This window comes from Chionomys nivalis, chromosome 1, assembly GCF_950005125.1.
Source record: "Chionomys nivalis chromosome 1, mChiNiv1.1, whole genome shotgun sequence".
Classification (NCBI taxonomy): Eukaryota; Metazoa; Chordata; class Mammalia; order Rodentia; family Cricetidae; genus Chionomys; species Chionomys nivalis.
In genome coordinates this window covers 127,378,282-127,386,695 of record NC_080086.1, presented here as the reverse complement: position 1 = coordinate 127,386,695, position 8,414 = coordinate 127,378,282, and positions in this window count along the sequence as shown.

Genomic DNA, 8,414 nt, shown 5'->3' with positions numbered 1-8,414 from the left:
AGTGTGGGCCTCTGTCTCTGTCTCCATCCATCGCTAGATGAAGGTTCTATGGTGATACGCAAGATATTCATCAGTATGGCTATAGGATAGGGTCATTTCAGGTTCCCTATCCTCAGCTGCCCAAGGAAATAACTGGGGACATTGCCCTGGCACCTGGTAGCCACTCCAGGTTCAAGTCTCTTGCCAACCCTTAGGTGGCTCCCTTAACTAAGATATGTGCTTCCCCGCTCACCTATCCAACCTTCCTTTATCTCCAATCATCCCGTTTCCCCAAGTTCCCCCCATCCTCTCCTTCACACTTTTCTCTCCCCATCTCCCCTTACCTCCATCCCACCCCACCCCCAAGATTCCAATTTTTTGCCCGGCAATCTTGTCTACTTCCCATAGCCAGGAGGATAACTATATGTTTTTCCTTGGGCTCACCCTCTTATTTAGCTTCTTTAGGATCACAAATTATAGACTCAGTGGCCCCTATCCACGGCTAGAAACCAATTATGAGTGAGTACATCCCATGATCTTCTTTTTGGGTCTGGGTTACCTCAAGAAGTTCATAAGATTTTTGAGCGGACTGAAAAGAACGCATTAAGGGTGAGGAAGAGCCCAGCCCCTCGGTGGAGCATTAGCGGAAGGTGATAGGCCTGGTGAGTTGGAATGAGCACGGATGTGTGCTGTGAAAATGTTGTTTGTTGTTTTATGATGTCTGAGGAGGAGAAGAACTGTGGAATAATATGAGTAGTGACTGAGTTTGTATTTTATCCAAATATATATATATGTATATACCAATATATATGTATGTATGTATATATTGGTTTTCTGAGGCAGGGTTTCCCTGTGTAACAGTCCTAGCTGTCCTGGAACTAGCTCTTGTAGACCAGGCTGGCCTCGAACTCACAGGGATTCACCTGCCTCTGTCTCCCGAGTGCTGGGATTAAAGGCGTGCGCCACCACCACTGGGCCCAGAGCTCTATTTAAATTTTCCTTTTTGGTTTGCTTACCATGAAAGCTAAGTACTTAATTTAAGTATTTATTCGATGAGCAGGAGAGGAGAATGGTATCCATTTTTTAAAGGGCAAAGAACTGACCATGGAGAATTCCTAGCTAGGAATGGGGAATCTGGATTTGATTACATTTCTGAGTATTCACTTTAGAAGTTTGTGAAAACATAGAATCAGAATTATGAGTATCTCAATGTTCTTACGTTTTTCATATGTGATTACCACTTGAAGTCATTGTATTACATAATAACAGGATGATTTTTCACCGTGGTTGGGAAGGTGTAATTAAGAATCTGCCTCTCAAGAAAGAAAAGAGGAACTGGCTGAATGCCCTGCCCATCTGCTCCGTGGGATTAGCGCTCACATTACAGACAGTCTTTGTTGGCCTCAGGTTAGAATTCAAGACTGATTTAAGCATGGTCTTGTTTGCTTGTTTTTTGGTAAATAAAGCATTGAGGAGAACCATGGTCCAGATCCCACTGACACTGATCCATGTGGTTATAGGAGGGTCGAGTGTAGGAGAGGGATCAGGGAAGGATGGGGCACAGGCAGATTATGTGGAAAGTCAGCTAATTCTTAGTTTCTCCTAGACTGTGTCCTGTCACTCAGGTTCTGGGATATAGATACACTGATGGCATATTTAAAGGTCCCTCTTGTTTTCCCAAATCATCCCCTAAATCAACTTCTCTTTCCTGTCTTCATCTAGGCTATAGGTGTCTATTCCCCAATTGAGAAAAGTGAAAAAAGAACGAGTGGTTGAAATAAGGAAGAATAAGCAAAGCCGGGATGAAGTAGCATGGGGCACATGCAAGCAGGCTGGCCTCATGGCTGTCTTTTAAGGCCGGTAAGTAGGAGTTCCCTCTTCTCTTGTCCTTTCTAGGGCTAGGGCTTCTTTCTGATGAAGGCCTTTTCGTTTGTTGCTTGTTTCTTTTTTTTTTCTTTCTTTTACAGTGAATGAACTATTTTCTGATGTGGCCTAGGACTAAACCTTAGAGACTCTTGAAGTCCTTCTTCCATTTGCAGAGTGACCCTTTAGAGCAGGGGTATGCCCATCCTTTGGAGAGGAGTCCAACCTTTTGGCTTCTTTGGGTCACAATGGACAAAGAATTGTCATGGGTCACACAAATAAGCAAATGCTAATGAAAACTAGTGAGCTTTAAAAAAAAATACTGTGTCTAATCTTCACGACATCAGTCACCACAGATAAGCAAAAATATCCTCACAAAAGGATCCCAATTATGCATCACCCTGCTCAGAGAGTCTCAAAACTGTTCAATGGGTATCACTTGGGATCACCAATAAAGAGAATGAACATACTGATTTTTTATTACTATAAAAGAGGGCAACACAGAGCAGTCAGATCGGGGACTATCTGACGTTGCATTTGAGATCCTACTGCATCGATCTGAGGTTGGGTGGAAGTGGTTACCATTCTCAGTGAGCTCTCAAAGTGTTTCCCAATCTCACTTAGTTGACTCACTTTTGAAAACAGTTGCTCACAACTGTAGGTGCGGTAGAAGCGAAGAGAAGGGTGCGCTGTGACTTTGAAGTGAGAGATTCATGTTTCCTGGAAGACAAGACTTGAAAAATCTAGAAAAGAAACACAGTCAAATTTTTTCTTAGGTTGGGTGGCTGGCTGCAGTTCTATACAGTCTGTTTGGAATTGGCAGGCAACATATCTACACTGCCTGGAAAGAGAGTTGGAAATTTATCGAAATATTATTTACCAAATTACCAAAATAAATCTGCTTCATATTCTTTGATTTTTTTTATTTATTTTATTTCATGTGTTTGAATGTTTTACTGCATGTATGCGTGTGCACCACATGGGTGTCTGGTGCCCTTGGAGGTCAAAAGAGAGTACAGGGTCACCTGGAAATAGAGTTACAGATAGTTATGAGCTACCCTGTGGGTGCTGGGAATTGAACCCAGGTCCTTCGCAAAAGAAACAAGTACTCTAAGCCGGGCGGTGGTGGCGCACGCCTTTAATCCCAGCACTTGGGAGGCAGAGGCAGGCGGATCTCTGTGAGTTCGAGACCAGCCTGGTCTACAAGAGCTAGTTCCAGGACAGGCTCCAAAACCACAGAGAAACCCTGTCTCGAAAAACCAAAAAAAAAAAAAAAAAACCCACAAAATTGTTTGTCTTCATTTGAGAGTATCATAATTTCACCTCCATTTGAAATCTTGTCATGATTTGAAACACTGTATAAATAAGTTGGGTTTCACTTTAAAGACAACATAACCCATTTAGATGATGGATGGAATTCCCTAAGAATGCTAAATCTGTATGGTAGCTTTCATCAAGTTTGAGCATAAACTCAGTGTTGAGACCATAAACAACTTGATAACATGTCTCAAATAATAAAATTTCTTTGTATCATTTGGCTTTAACTTAGTCATCTTATTTCTGGAAAGTCAATGATGTTGCTCTAATCAGCATCAATGTTTGAAAAGAATTTCCAGGACTACTAAGGATTTTAATTGCCCATCCTTTATAGAATCCATGGTTTTGACGATTTGCATAACATACATCTGTATTGCTTTTGTGCATAAAATTTCTTGATGATACTTCATTAAATGTGAGTTCAGAGTGGCATTTGTATCATCTTCTATTAACTTTTACAAATATGTCTTTCAGCTGGGCGGTGGTGGTGCATGCCTTTAATCCCAGTACTTGCGAGGCAGAGGCAGGGAGATGTCTGTGAATTTGAGGCCAGTTTGAGTCTACAGGAGTCTATAGGCTCCAAAGCTAGACAGAAAAATCTGTATCGACAAAAACAAAACAAACAAAAACCCAAATGTGTCTCTCTCTTTTACCTACCATTAATTGGGCATCAGCTACAACAGATCTGGTGACAATGGACAAAGAAAATGGGTTTAGCGTATGTTTTACTGCTTCCTATAAGTTTCTTGATTTTGTTGCGCCTTTTAAGGACACTAAATTTTTGAATGACATTGCATTTCTCACAAGGACCACTAATAAAATGGCAGGTTGAGCCGTGTCTTAGTCACTGTTCTATTGCTGTGAAGAGACATCAAGACCAAGGCAACTCCTATGAAAGACAGCATTCACGTGGGGGCTTGCTCACGGTTTCAGAGGTTAATCTATTATTTTCATGGTAGGAAGCACGGTGGCGCACGGACGGACGTGCTGCTAGAGAAGCTGCTGAGAGTTCTACGTTCTGATTCATAGGCAGAGAGAGAGAGACTGGGCCTGGTGTAGGCCTTTGAAACCGCAGATTCCACCCCAGTGACACACTTCCTCCTAGTCCTTGTAGTCCTTTCAGACAGTTCCACCCCCTGGTGACTAAGCATACAAATACAGGAGCCTACGGGGGCCATTCTTATTCAACCCCCCCAGAAGTCATTCTTGCAGCACCAGTGATGTCATCCATTGTCCACGATTAAATCTAAAGCAAGTACTTCTATTTTTCTGACTCCCTTGGATAGATTTTATTATTCCTTTAATTTGCCTGGCTGTATTCTAGGGAGATAACAGATTTTAGAGTGATCATTTTTTCAGGGCATATATTTGCAGCATTCTGCAAGCACTGCTCAAGAAAATCAGCGTCAGGAAGCAGTTCTGACTCTCTTGCTATACAGTATGTCTCCACACTATTGGTTTGTTACTAGAATCTGAGCCGGGACTTTTCAAACGTTTTGTGTTGAGAAAGCGGACCTTTTCCAGCGATGCTCTCTGCCCTTGTGCCGCCGTCCTTGTCGCACACTGAATTTGGGAGCATGTGCAGCTACATGACGCCTTTTAAAATTTTCATCTTGGAAAACTTTCTCCCATTCTCAACAAATGAAGCAGAAAGCTTTACCGTCTCTCTCCTTTTTGCTGGGCAATCTTCCGTCATCATTTTTGTTTAGGTTGTTTTCTCTGAGGTATTGTAGAAGCCATGATGGAGGTTAAAATATCAGTGGGAGCTAGAGAGATGGCTCGGTGGTCAAGAGTGATTGCTGCTCTTCTGGAAAATACAAGTTCAGTTCCCAGTACCAATGTTTTGGCCTCCATGGGCACTGGCTGGCATCTGCATTCACACACATGCACACACACACACACACGCACATACACACACATGCACGCACACACATGTGCACACACGCACACACGCGCGCACACACACACAATTCTTATTTTTTATTTATTAGTGTGTGTGTGTGTGTGTGTGTGTGTGTGTGAATGCGGCACTGAGGCACCTGTGGAGGCCAGAAGAGGGCTACAGATCTCCTGGAGCTAGAGTTAATGGTGTCTGTAAGCAGCCTTATGTGGGTGCTAGGAACCAAACTGCCATTCTCTGGAGGAGCTGAAAGTGCTCTTAACCACAGACCAGTCTCTCCATCATGATCAATAATATAATAATGACAATGATCACAGCTAAGGGACTATATTTACTTTTTTTAATTGAAAATAGTTTCTTCTCCCAATCACAGTTTCCCCTATCTCTACCCTCCCAGCTCCTCCTCACCTCCCCTCTCCCCTAAATCAACTCCCTCTATATATCTCCTTCCAGAAAAGAACAGGCCTCCAAGAGATAACAATCAAACACGACAAAACAAAATACAGTAAGACAAGGCAAAGTCTTTACATCAAGGCTGGACAAGCAACCCAACACGATGAAAAGAATCCCAAGAGCAGGCAGAAAGGTCAGGGACCGTCCTGCTCCCACTGTTAGGAGTCCCAGAAAACACCAAGCAGAATAGCTACACATGTACGCAGTGCACCTCGTAGACCCGTACAGGCTTCCGTGTTTGCTGCTTCAGCCTCTGTGAGCCCATAGGAGCCCTGCTTAGTGGATTCAGTGGACCACATTCGCCCGGTGTCCTCCAAACCCTTGGACTCCTACAATCTTTCCTTCCTCTTTTTCCTGAGGTTCCCTGGTCTCTGAGAGGAGAAACCCAATGGAGACCACCAATTTAGATTCCCTCTCCACATAACGGCTGGCTCCTACGCATCTGTTCCTATCTGCTGCTGGAGGAAGCCTCTTTGATGACTACAGAACAAGGCAGCGATCAGTAAATATAGCAAAATATCATTGGAGTTCTTTCTCTTTCTTTCTTTCTTTCTTTCTTTCTTTCTTTCTTTCTTTCTTTCTTTCTTTCTTTCTTTCTTTCTTTCTTTCTTTCTTTCTTTCTTTCTTTCTTTCTCTTTCTTTTTTTTAACCTGCTGTGTTTGGTTGACTCTAGGTCTCTGGTCTACCCATTCTCTGGTTCCTGGCCACCCAAGCAGTATCAGGCATGGGCTCCCTCTTGTGGCTTGGGCCTTAAGTTACATCTGATGCTGGTTGCCCATTCCCACAAACAAGTTCTGCACCTCGGTTGCCCCAGCACATCCTGCAGGTAGGGCAGATTGTAGTTGAAATGTTTTTGTGGCTGGGTTGGTATCCAGTTTCTTTTTTGATAGCCTGCAGAGCACTTTCCGGCACCAAAGAGACTAGACTATAATAATAACATCTAAGGGACTATATTTACTTTTATTGTGAAAATTGGCAAGAAAATAGAAAGCAAGGCTTGGGTTCTACATCTCAGATGTCTGTGTAGAGAGGAGAGAGCTGATTTAGGCACTATGGGTGATGCGTGAGGTGTCTCTAAGGTATGGGGGTTCTTAATAATTAATTAAGAATACTTACCTAGGACTGGAGAAATGTCTCAGAGGTTAAGATCGCTGGCTGCTCTTCCAGAGTTCCTGAGTTCAGTTTTGGATTAATCCCAAGGTGGCTCACAAGCATCTGTAATGAGATCTGGTGCCCTCTTCTGACCGCAGGCATATATGCAGGCAGAACTCTACATAATAAATCTTTTTAAAAAAAGAATACTTATCTGTCTTCTAAATAACTCAAACCCTGGACAACACACACATGCACACACACACAGCTCTCACACACACAGCTCTCATCTTAAAGGGAATATAATTTATTCTGGAGCCATGTCAAGTGGCCTGGGAACACAGATTTAGGTTACCCAAATTCCATGTTCCAACACGGAAGCAGTTCCATAGTTTTACGGGACAAAGAAAGTCATGACTCAAGGCAAGTTTAAAATACATTGGTGCGTGCGTACACCAGAGAGATGGTTACAAGAAGATGAGGGAAGCTTTCTGTCCCGCGCAACCGTCTCGCCAGCAAGAACGACGCGGCACACACAGGATCCTTCTGCAGAAAGCTTTAATGCGTCTTGAGAGGGAGAGCATAAGCTTACAGAGCGGAGACCCCAGAGGACCAAAGCCCAATCCTTTTATAGGTTAATAGTCCTCGCCTCCGACGTGTCACGCTCTGACTGGTTGCAGCTCGTCAGCCCATATGACGCCACGGGAGAGGCAGAGAACAAGGGATGGAAATTTCAGTTGGTGCTGCCGAATGCAGGCGCCATCTTGTAATGGAGTATGCAGGGGTGGCTCCTCACAGCTTTCCAGCAGGCCCAAGATGCTGTCTGAAGACATTCTTTGGTTTGGGGCTGGAAGGCGCTAGTGGTCCTCGACGTTATTAGGGTCCAAAGATCTTTACGTAGTAGTCACAGGATGTTAGTTCAGACAGAGAGGTGGACAAGGGGCTAAAGCTAGCTCAAAAGAAGGTAATTTGGAGAGATTATTCCAGTCTCTCCTCAGTACTGTAGTTCTGGCCAAGCGACCAGCGTCTTTCCAGGAGTTCTTGTTCACACACCTATCGACATGCACCATAAGGACATCCTTGATGACTGCATTTCCCGCTAAGCATGGGACACACCAGATGATGCCGAATCAACTGCCTGTGCTTGGAAGATAGCACACCGGAAACTGGACGTTACAGTAACACTGAAGACACACACATATGCAAATATTGACAGCACACGTGTTTATCCTGGGTGGCATTGTGACATGACATCGTCATCTACAGAGTTGACACTCCAGAATTTAGTAATTAAGTTTTTGTTTGTTTGTTTTTTGTTTTTGTTTTTTCGAGACAGGGTTCTCTGTAGCTTTGGAGCCTGTCCTGGAACTAGCTCTTTTAGACCAAGCTGGCCTCGAACTCACAGGGATCTGCTCGCCTCTGCCTCCCGAGTGCTGGGATTAAAAGTGTGCGCCACCACCGCCCGGTTTTAGGGATTAAGTTAAAATAAAAATAAAGTCGCGAAGTTCTCATGATGTTTTACCCTGAGGGATTTTGTTGGGCCGCATTCATAGCTTCCTAAGTTGGACAGCCTGGCATCAGACCGCATTTTTATGAAAGCAGATTAGTTTGGCATTCCAGATTTTGTCCTGCATGTGGTCGCTCATTGGTATTCCTGCTCCCTTTCTCTTCTCTCTCCTTCCTTGGGTCAGTTGTCTTCTTGCCTATTGGGCAGTACCTAGGGGCAGCACTTCGCAACTTTTACGTGTAAAGAGGGGTTGTTTAGGGATCTGGCTAAGGGGTCCCACATTTCTGGCCAATCCCAGGCTTG